Source organism: Mustela nigripes, chromosome X (genome assembly GCF_022355385.1).
Source record: "Mustela nigripes isolate SB6536 chromosome X, MUSNIG.SB6536, whole genome shotgun sequence".
Classification (NCBI taxonomy): domain Eukaryota; kingdom Metazoa; phylum Chordata; class Mammalia; order Carnivora; family Mustelidae; genus Mustela; species Mustela nigripes.
The window spans coordinates 40,853,703-40,861,805 of record NC_081575.1 but is presented as its reverse complement, the minus strand read 5'-3'; positions in this window follow the sequence as shown (position 1 = coordinate 40,861,805).

The following is an 8,103-nucleotide window of genomic DNA, read 5'->3' as shown; positions in this document are numbered from 1 at the left end:
ACCCCTAAATTCAAGCCCTAAGCTTTGATATTTGCTACCTGACAAATGGCTTAAACCCTAAGACTTGGTTTTAAGTACAAATACTAATAGCTATCTAGTTGGATAACTGTTTATTTTAAATGCTATTATGCTTATACATTGTTTAGCACAGCTCCTGGCACACAGGAAACATTCAACTTATTGTTCTATATAATACATGGTGCATAAAGACACTAAGATCACTAAGCTGTGAGCATGACCAGTAAAATCTGCTGCAGATAATCTCAGGGACATCATGCCAGTACCACTTGTAATATACACTTTATGACAGTTCTCAGTCATTTACCAGTCTTCAACAGACTGGGAAAATACTGACACTGTTACACTCCTCACAATAAATTAGAGAGAAGACCATGATGATAGCAATGTATTGATGAGAAGAAAATTAATGTGACAGAGGCTATTTCATTTTGCTAAAATATCAAATTTTGTAAAACAGTGGTCATTTACTATAATCAGGAGCTACTCCAAAATTATATGGTGAAATAGAAATTTGAAAAGGAAACACATAGCAAAAACAAGTAAATGACCCTGAAGAGCCTCTCAAAAGAGGTGTTTGTAATATCATTTTTATCTGACTTCAGCAAATGCTATTATAACACCTCCTAAGTAATTTTATCCAACCTTTATCTTTCATCAATGAGGATTTTTAAATAAATAAAATTTCATAATTCATAGTACTGGAATGATGTTTTGGCCCTTCTAAGAAAATAAGTACATATTACAAATAGAGATTTTTCTGTGAAATGACTCATAAGTTAAACGTATTTTGTATGTTCATGGCATTAAATACTCAGGTTTTAAGTAGTATGTTATTTTTTCTACTTTTAGGTACTAAATTTACTGTAAGTTATAAATTTATAATGATATATTCGTATCAGACAAAAGACTTTCAAATTTGTATATTTTTTCAATCTGTGATCAAACATTCTTCAAGAATTACAAAATTAACATGTGTCCACTGAAAACAATGGAATAAAATAGTATAATGATCTGATTAAAATACCACATTATATATATAATTATATTAAATATAATTACCACACACACACACACCTCTTTCCTTCCTCACCTCCAAATTCCAGTGTATTGTTCTTTTCTTTTCTCAATATTCTGTGTCTGTGTATGTATTTTACTTGGTATGTCATGCATATCTCTCTAAGTCATTAATATAGATATAACTTAATCTTTCTCTGGTTGCTGAAGAAAATGTTCTATTATGAATATATAACAACGTGTTCAGGCTCCCACTCACTGGTGAGTATTAGTTTCCAGTATTTTGCCATTGTAGGTAATTCTTCAATAAGCATTCTTATATGATCCAGCAATTCCAGTTTTGGGTATTTATCTGAATAAAACTGAAATATTAATTTGAAAAGATATATGCACTCCTGTGTTCATTGCAACATTGCTTACAATAGCCAAAATATAGATGCAACCTAAGTGTCCATTGGTAGAGGAATGGCTAAAAAAGATGTGGTATGTATCTACAATGGAGTATGGCTCAGTCATTTAAAAAAATGATGTCTTACCATTTGCAACAACATGGATGGACCTAGAAGGTATTATGCTAATTTAAATAAGTGAGAGAGCCAAATACCATATGATTTCACTTATATTTGTAATCTAAAAGACAAAACAAATGAACCAACAAAACAGAATCAGACTCATAAGTACACAGAACAATCTGATGGTTGCCAAACAGGAAGTGGTAGGGGTTGGGCAAAATAGAGGAAGGGGATTAAAAGGTATAAATTTCCAGTTACAAATCAAATAAGACATGGGGATGTAATGTACAGCTGAAAGAATATAGTAAATTATACTGTGACAACTTTGTATGGTGACAGATGGTAGCTATATTTATTGTGGTAATCACTTTGTAATGTATAGAGATGTTGAATCACTATGTTGAACATCTGAAACTAACATAATATTGTATATCAACTACATTTAAATAAAAATATAAGCATTCTTGTGCTTATATCCTATATCAATAAAAAATATGCATCTCTCAGTGACAGAGGGAGAGGAAAAGAGTTACATTTCTCTTGTACTGAATCTGAAGTGAAAAGTATCTGGGATAATATATACCAAAACCATTTATAGATAATATCTTGGAAAGGGGCCTAAGAGTGGGGTCACAGGACAGTTAAATATTATTTTACAGATTTTCCCTGCTATTTGCTTATCTAAAACAAATACTACCTTTATACTCAAAAAAGTAAATGAAATTAAGAATTTGAAGATATACAGAAATTATTCCTTCTGCAACTTATTAAAGTAATGATATGGGCAATATCAACATGGAAGGATGCTAAATATGCTGTGGAGGATTTTTTAAAAATTATTTTCAAATAGTTTATTAAAAATATATGAGCAAGAGTCCAGAGTCTCTCATGGTTTGTCTCCTGGGAAACAAATTAAGGGTTGCAGAAGGGAAAGGGGTAGGGGAGTGGTGTAACTGGGTGATGGACATTATGGAGGGCATGTGATCTGATGAGCACTGGGTGTTACATGCAACTAATGAATCATTGAATACTGCATCAAAAACTAATGATACACCATATGTTGGCTCACTGAAAATAAATAAATAAATAAATATCCTCAACTGGGAAAAAAAAAAAAAACTAATGATGTGCTACTATATGTTGGCTAACCGAACATAATTTTTAAAAATATATGAGCAGTGTATTAGTTCCTAGGTCTGTTATAACAAAATACCACAAAGTAGGTGGTTTGAAAAACTAGAAATTTATTCACTGCTATGAAGGTTGGAAGTCCAAAATCAAGGTGTTAGCAGGTCCATGCTCTCTCTGAAGACTGTAGGGGTGAAATTCTTCCTTGCGTCTTCTAGCATCTGGTAGTTACTGGCAACTATCGGATTCTTTTGCTTGTAAATGCATCATTCCAATCTCTGCCTCTATCTTCACATGGCCTTCTCCCCCTTGCTGTCTGTGTCTTCCCATGGCCTTTCTCTCTGTCTCTGTATCCCTTTTATTCTCTCCTTATAAGGACACGAGTCATATTCAAATAGGAATGAATTAGGATTCAGTATGATCTCATTTTAACTTGATTATATCTGCAAAGGCCTAATTTCCACATAAAGTCACATTCACAGGTAACAGGGGTTAGGACTTCAACATGTCTTTTGCGGGGATACAATTCAAGCCACAGCAATAGAATAATACTGTGGAAGTTTATAGACATAAATATAAATACCAGATGTTTCTGGATGATAAGATACAGATTACATATATTTCATTCTTTAAAATTTTCAGCATCTGTTAACATTTTTCAATGAATATTTGTAAAAACTAACCTTTATAAAGCTGAAATGGCCTATTACCTTTTGTTACACACACATACACACACACACACACACACACACACACACACTCACACACACACGAGGCCTTATCCTTAGGTGAGGATGGAATTTTCCATGGGGCTAGTTTGGTTAGTACAGTGCTGCATATGTACTTGATATCAAGAGTTGTCTGACTGCTTGGAGTGTGTTTCTCTTAACAGTTCCTTCTTCAGATCACAGTATTATAATCAGAGTAAAAGGAACTGAAAATGCTATGTCCCATTTTGTTAGACACACCACATCTCTTCACACATGAACACATATACACCCTTGTCTTAGAATGGAATTTTCCATGGCTGAGCAGTGCAGCCTGTACATCTTTCATCTATAGTTGCCTGACTGTCCTGGGAGTGTCTTCCTTGTCATCTATCTATGTAGATGACTAGCTCTGGTCAGCAGCTGCTACTTATCAGTATTTCTATGCTTTCTAAGAAGAGAGGAGAGATCATGGAGGGAAAGAGGAAAAGAAAAAGAAAGAATGAGGAAGAGAAAGGGAAGATATTAAATTTTATTTTTCTTACTGGTTATGATACACTATGAATTATTTACCTATATACATATACACATACATATAGAGGAATACTAAAGTTGCCTGATAAAATGATTGAAATGAAGTTCCTTAAAGTGATATGGAATGATATTAAATTATATGAAAGAAGCAAATTCAAAAATAGCATGGTTAAATTATTCCTTTTTTGGAAAAAATGATGCTAAAAACTGACCTCATCACGTTGCAACCCTCCTCTCTGTTTTTTCACTTATGGTAGAGAAATTGTCCCTAAATCCAAGAAGACTGCATTATAGACATAGTGCTTCAGTTGAAGGTTCATTCAGAGTCTGATTTTTTTTTTTGCCAATTAGCAAGGCAAGCTGCAGTTATGACTTCAACACATTCATAATTTCTACTTTTCAAACAGATTTGGAGGGAGAGTGAGAATTAGTGACTTGAAATATAGCTCATGACACAATTCGTAGCATGCTTAGGGTTGGTTACCTTCAGAGTCTATGACAGGGCTGAGTAATGAGTGATAGGAAGAGCAGGCTCACCTGCTGTAAATACAGATAGACATGGGTTCTGATTTGGGCTTTCCCACTTCCCTGCAATGTGACCTGGGGCAAGATCCCAAGAGTGTTCAGTTCCTTACTCCATTGTAACATTGTGCTAGGTCTTTCTTTTTCTAATTTGCATGTCCAAATAGATAAAAAATGAAATCTATTATTTATATTTGGATTTAGTTAATTGTTAATGAAGTTGAGGAGGGTTTTTTTGGGCAGGGGAGTGCTGTTTGTTTTTTACATAACCATTGGTCATTTTTATTTTGTTTGTGGGAATGTCACTTCCACTCAAATTTCATTGGCCAAAATCAGTTTATGGCAATGCCTAAATCCAAGGATGTTGAGAACAATCCAGCCACACACCTACAGTAAGAATCAGAAATATTAGGCAATCAATGATATTGACTACTGTAGAAAGATTTCCGGAAGTGCTTAGTGACAGACATATTTGAAATTTCCATAAATATAACTTTCAGTGTTCAAAAGGGATATAACAATCAAATTTCAATAAAAATGTACAAAAGTATCTATTTCCACATATCCTTTCCAGCTCTAGATATTATCACATTTTTAAAAAATATTTTAAGGAAATACAACGTATATAAAGTATCAATGTATAGCTTGATATGTTTGCTAACAAAATGAGCACACTTATGGAACCAACGCCCAGATCAAGATATAAAACATCGCCTGGGTGGCTCAGTGGGTTAAGCCTCTGCCTTCGGCTCAGGTCATGATCCCCGCATCGGGCTCTCTGCTCAGTGGAGAGCCTGCTTCACCTCTCTCTGCCTGCCTCTCTGCCTACTTATGATCTCTGTCTGTCAAATAAATAAATAAAATCTTTTAAATGTTTAAAAAGAAAATCACCTGCACTCCTCTATGTCTCTCTGAGTCATTAGCTCCACAATGTAAACCACTATTTGGACTTCTATCACCATAGGTGAGTTTTGTCTATTTTTGAACTTTATATAAATGGAATCATACATGCATATTCTTTTGTATCTAACTTCCTTTGTTCAATATTGTATGTGAAATGTATCCATGTTGTTTGTGATAGTACTTCATTCCTTTTCACTGCTGCTATAATTTTATTGGATGAATATATAACATCATTAGTTTGTTGTTGATAGGCAGTTGGGTTATTCACTATTTTGGACTATTACAAATAATGTTGCTATGAACATTCTCATACTTTTATTTTGGTTCACATAAATAGGATTTCTGTTATACTTATAAAACTGATTGGAATTACTGGGTAATATGGTAAGCTCTGATATGTATAACCCATCAGTTTTCCAAAGTAATTTTATCTATCTATGTTCCCACCAGCAATGTATTAGTTTCCACATCCTTGTTGACATGTCTAATTATTTCAGTTTTATCATTCCTCAGTGGATGTAGAGTATTATCTAATTGTGATTTTAATTTACATTTACTAGATAACTAACAAAATTGAGTGCCTATTTATTGTTTTATTGGCCATTTGGACATTGTATTTTTGATGCAGCTGTTCAAGATTTGTCACTAAAAATAATTGGGTTACCTCCTTTTGTCACTCCTGGTATTGCTTGTGTGCTCAATTAGAGGTGGATCTGGTACACTTTTCGTGAGGCAGCAGGTGAGGGGACTCTGACACCCACCACGGCTGATGAAAAGACAAAGGAAGAAGTCAAGACTGAGAACAATGACCATAATAATTTGAAGGTGGCAGGACAGGATGGTTCTTGTGGCACAGTTTAAGATTAAGAGCCATACACCACTTAGTAAAGAAAGAAAACTGCAATTTGTCTCCACTGCATCCTGCCTACTATGGTGTAGTTTTTTCTATTCTTTCATGTTCCCACTCCCTATTGCTTTATTGTACATAAAGTAACTATGTATGTGCACAAGAATATTGCATTTTTTAACCAAATGGCCAGAGGTATGTTATGATAAACATCAAATGGAGATGGGATGGGGAAAAATACTGGTTCTGTGAAAATGCCCTTTCTCCATTAGTGGCATGCTCATTCAGCTCTTATATTGATATTCCAGTAAGTTGTTTTGCTTTCACTGTTTAACAACAACAACGACACAACAAAAAGAGCAGCATAAAAAATGCTTGCATATCTTGTTCAATTGGAGAATTTTAATGTTTTTCATTTACCATTGTAAAACCAAGGACAATTTTATGGCTTTTTTGTATGTAGCTGTTACACATAGCCAATCTCCCCTTAAGTAAGGATAAAAAAAAATGCATCTTAGATAGTTTTTCCTTCAAGCCAAGCATCTTGTTGTTTAAATAAACCTCTTGTTTAAAATAAAAAATAATAATAATAATTGGGTTGCCCTTATCCTTATTGATTTGTAGTTCTGTATAATTCTGAATATAAGTCCTTTCTCACATATAAGTATTGAAAATAGTTTCTCCCATTCTGTGACCTGCCTTTCACTCTCTTAATGTCTGAATTCTGATAAAGTGGATTTTTTTTGTTTAGGATAAGTGCTTCTTCTGTCCTTTTTAAGGAATGCTTGATTATATTAAGATCACTAAGACATTACCCTCTTAGCACTAAGACATTATCTTCAAGAACTTTTTAATTTGTTACACCTCTTACTTTTAATCTGTGGTCCATTTGGAATTAAATTTTGTGTACAGTTTGAAATAGATAAAAAGGATCATTTGGTTTTATTTCATAACCCAGTTGGTCCAAGACACCATTTGTAATAGTCCTTTGGACCATTTTTTCCTCTATCTCATTGTGATAGATTTTTTTAATCATAAATTGAATGACAGTATACATGTAGATCTCTTTTCAGAATCTACTATATAATTGTTCAATTTTTTCTACATTTGAAACACTAGCACACTGGTTATTATAGCTTTGTAAAACAATTTGATTTCTGTAAATCTTCAAATTGTTTTTTCTACAAGATTTTTAATACTGTTATTGCCATTTGTAATTCTATGTAAAGCTTGGAATTCATTTGTCAATTTTCATTTTAAAAAGTTTGCTGGGATTATTATTTTGAATCAGATCAAGTTAGGGAAAATTACCATCTTTAAAATATAGAGTCTTCCATTTGCATTAATATGGATGGAACTGGAGGGGATTATACTAAGTGAAATAAGTCAAGCAGAGAAAGACAATTATCATATGGTTTCACACATATGTGGAATATAAGGAAGAGCAGAGGACCATAGGGGAAAGGAGGGAAAATGTGAATGGAAAGAAATCAGAGAGGGAGATAAACCATGGGAGACTCTGGACTCCAAGAAACAAACTGAGGGTTACAGAAGTGAGGGGGGTGGGGAGATGGGGAAAACGGGTGATGGGTATTAGGGAGGGCACGTGTTGTGATGAGCACTGGGTGTTATGCACAACTAATGAATTGTTGAATTCTACATCAAAACTAATGTTCTCCTATATGTTGGCTAACCAAACATAATTATATATATAATTATGTATAATTGTATTTATATATATATAACTATGTATAATTATACATATATAACTATATATGTGTGTATATATAGAGAGAGAGAGAGATAGAGAGAGATCTATAGATATAGATATAGATATATAGATATATCTAGATATCTATATAGATCTAGATCTATCTATAGATAGATCAGGATCTTGATATATCTATAGATATAG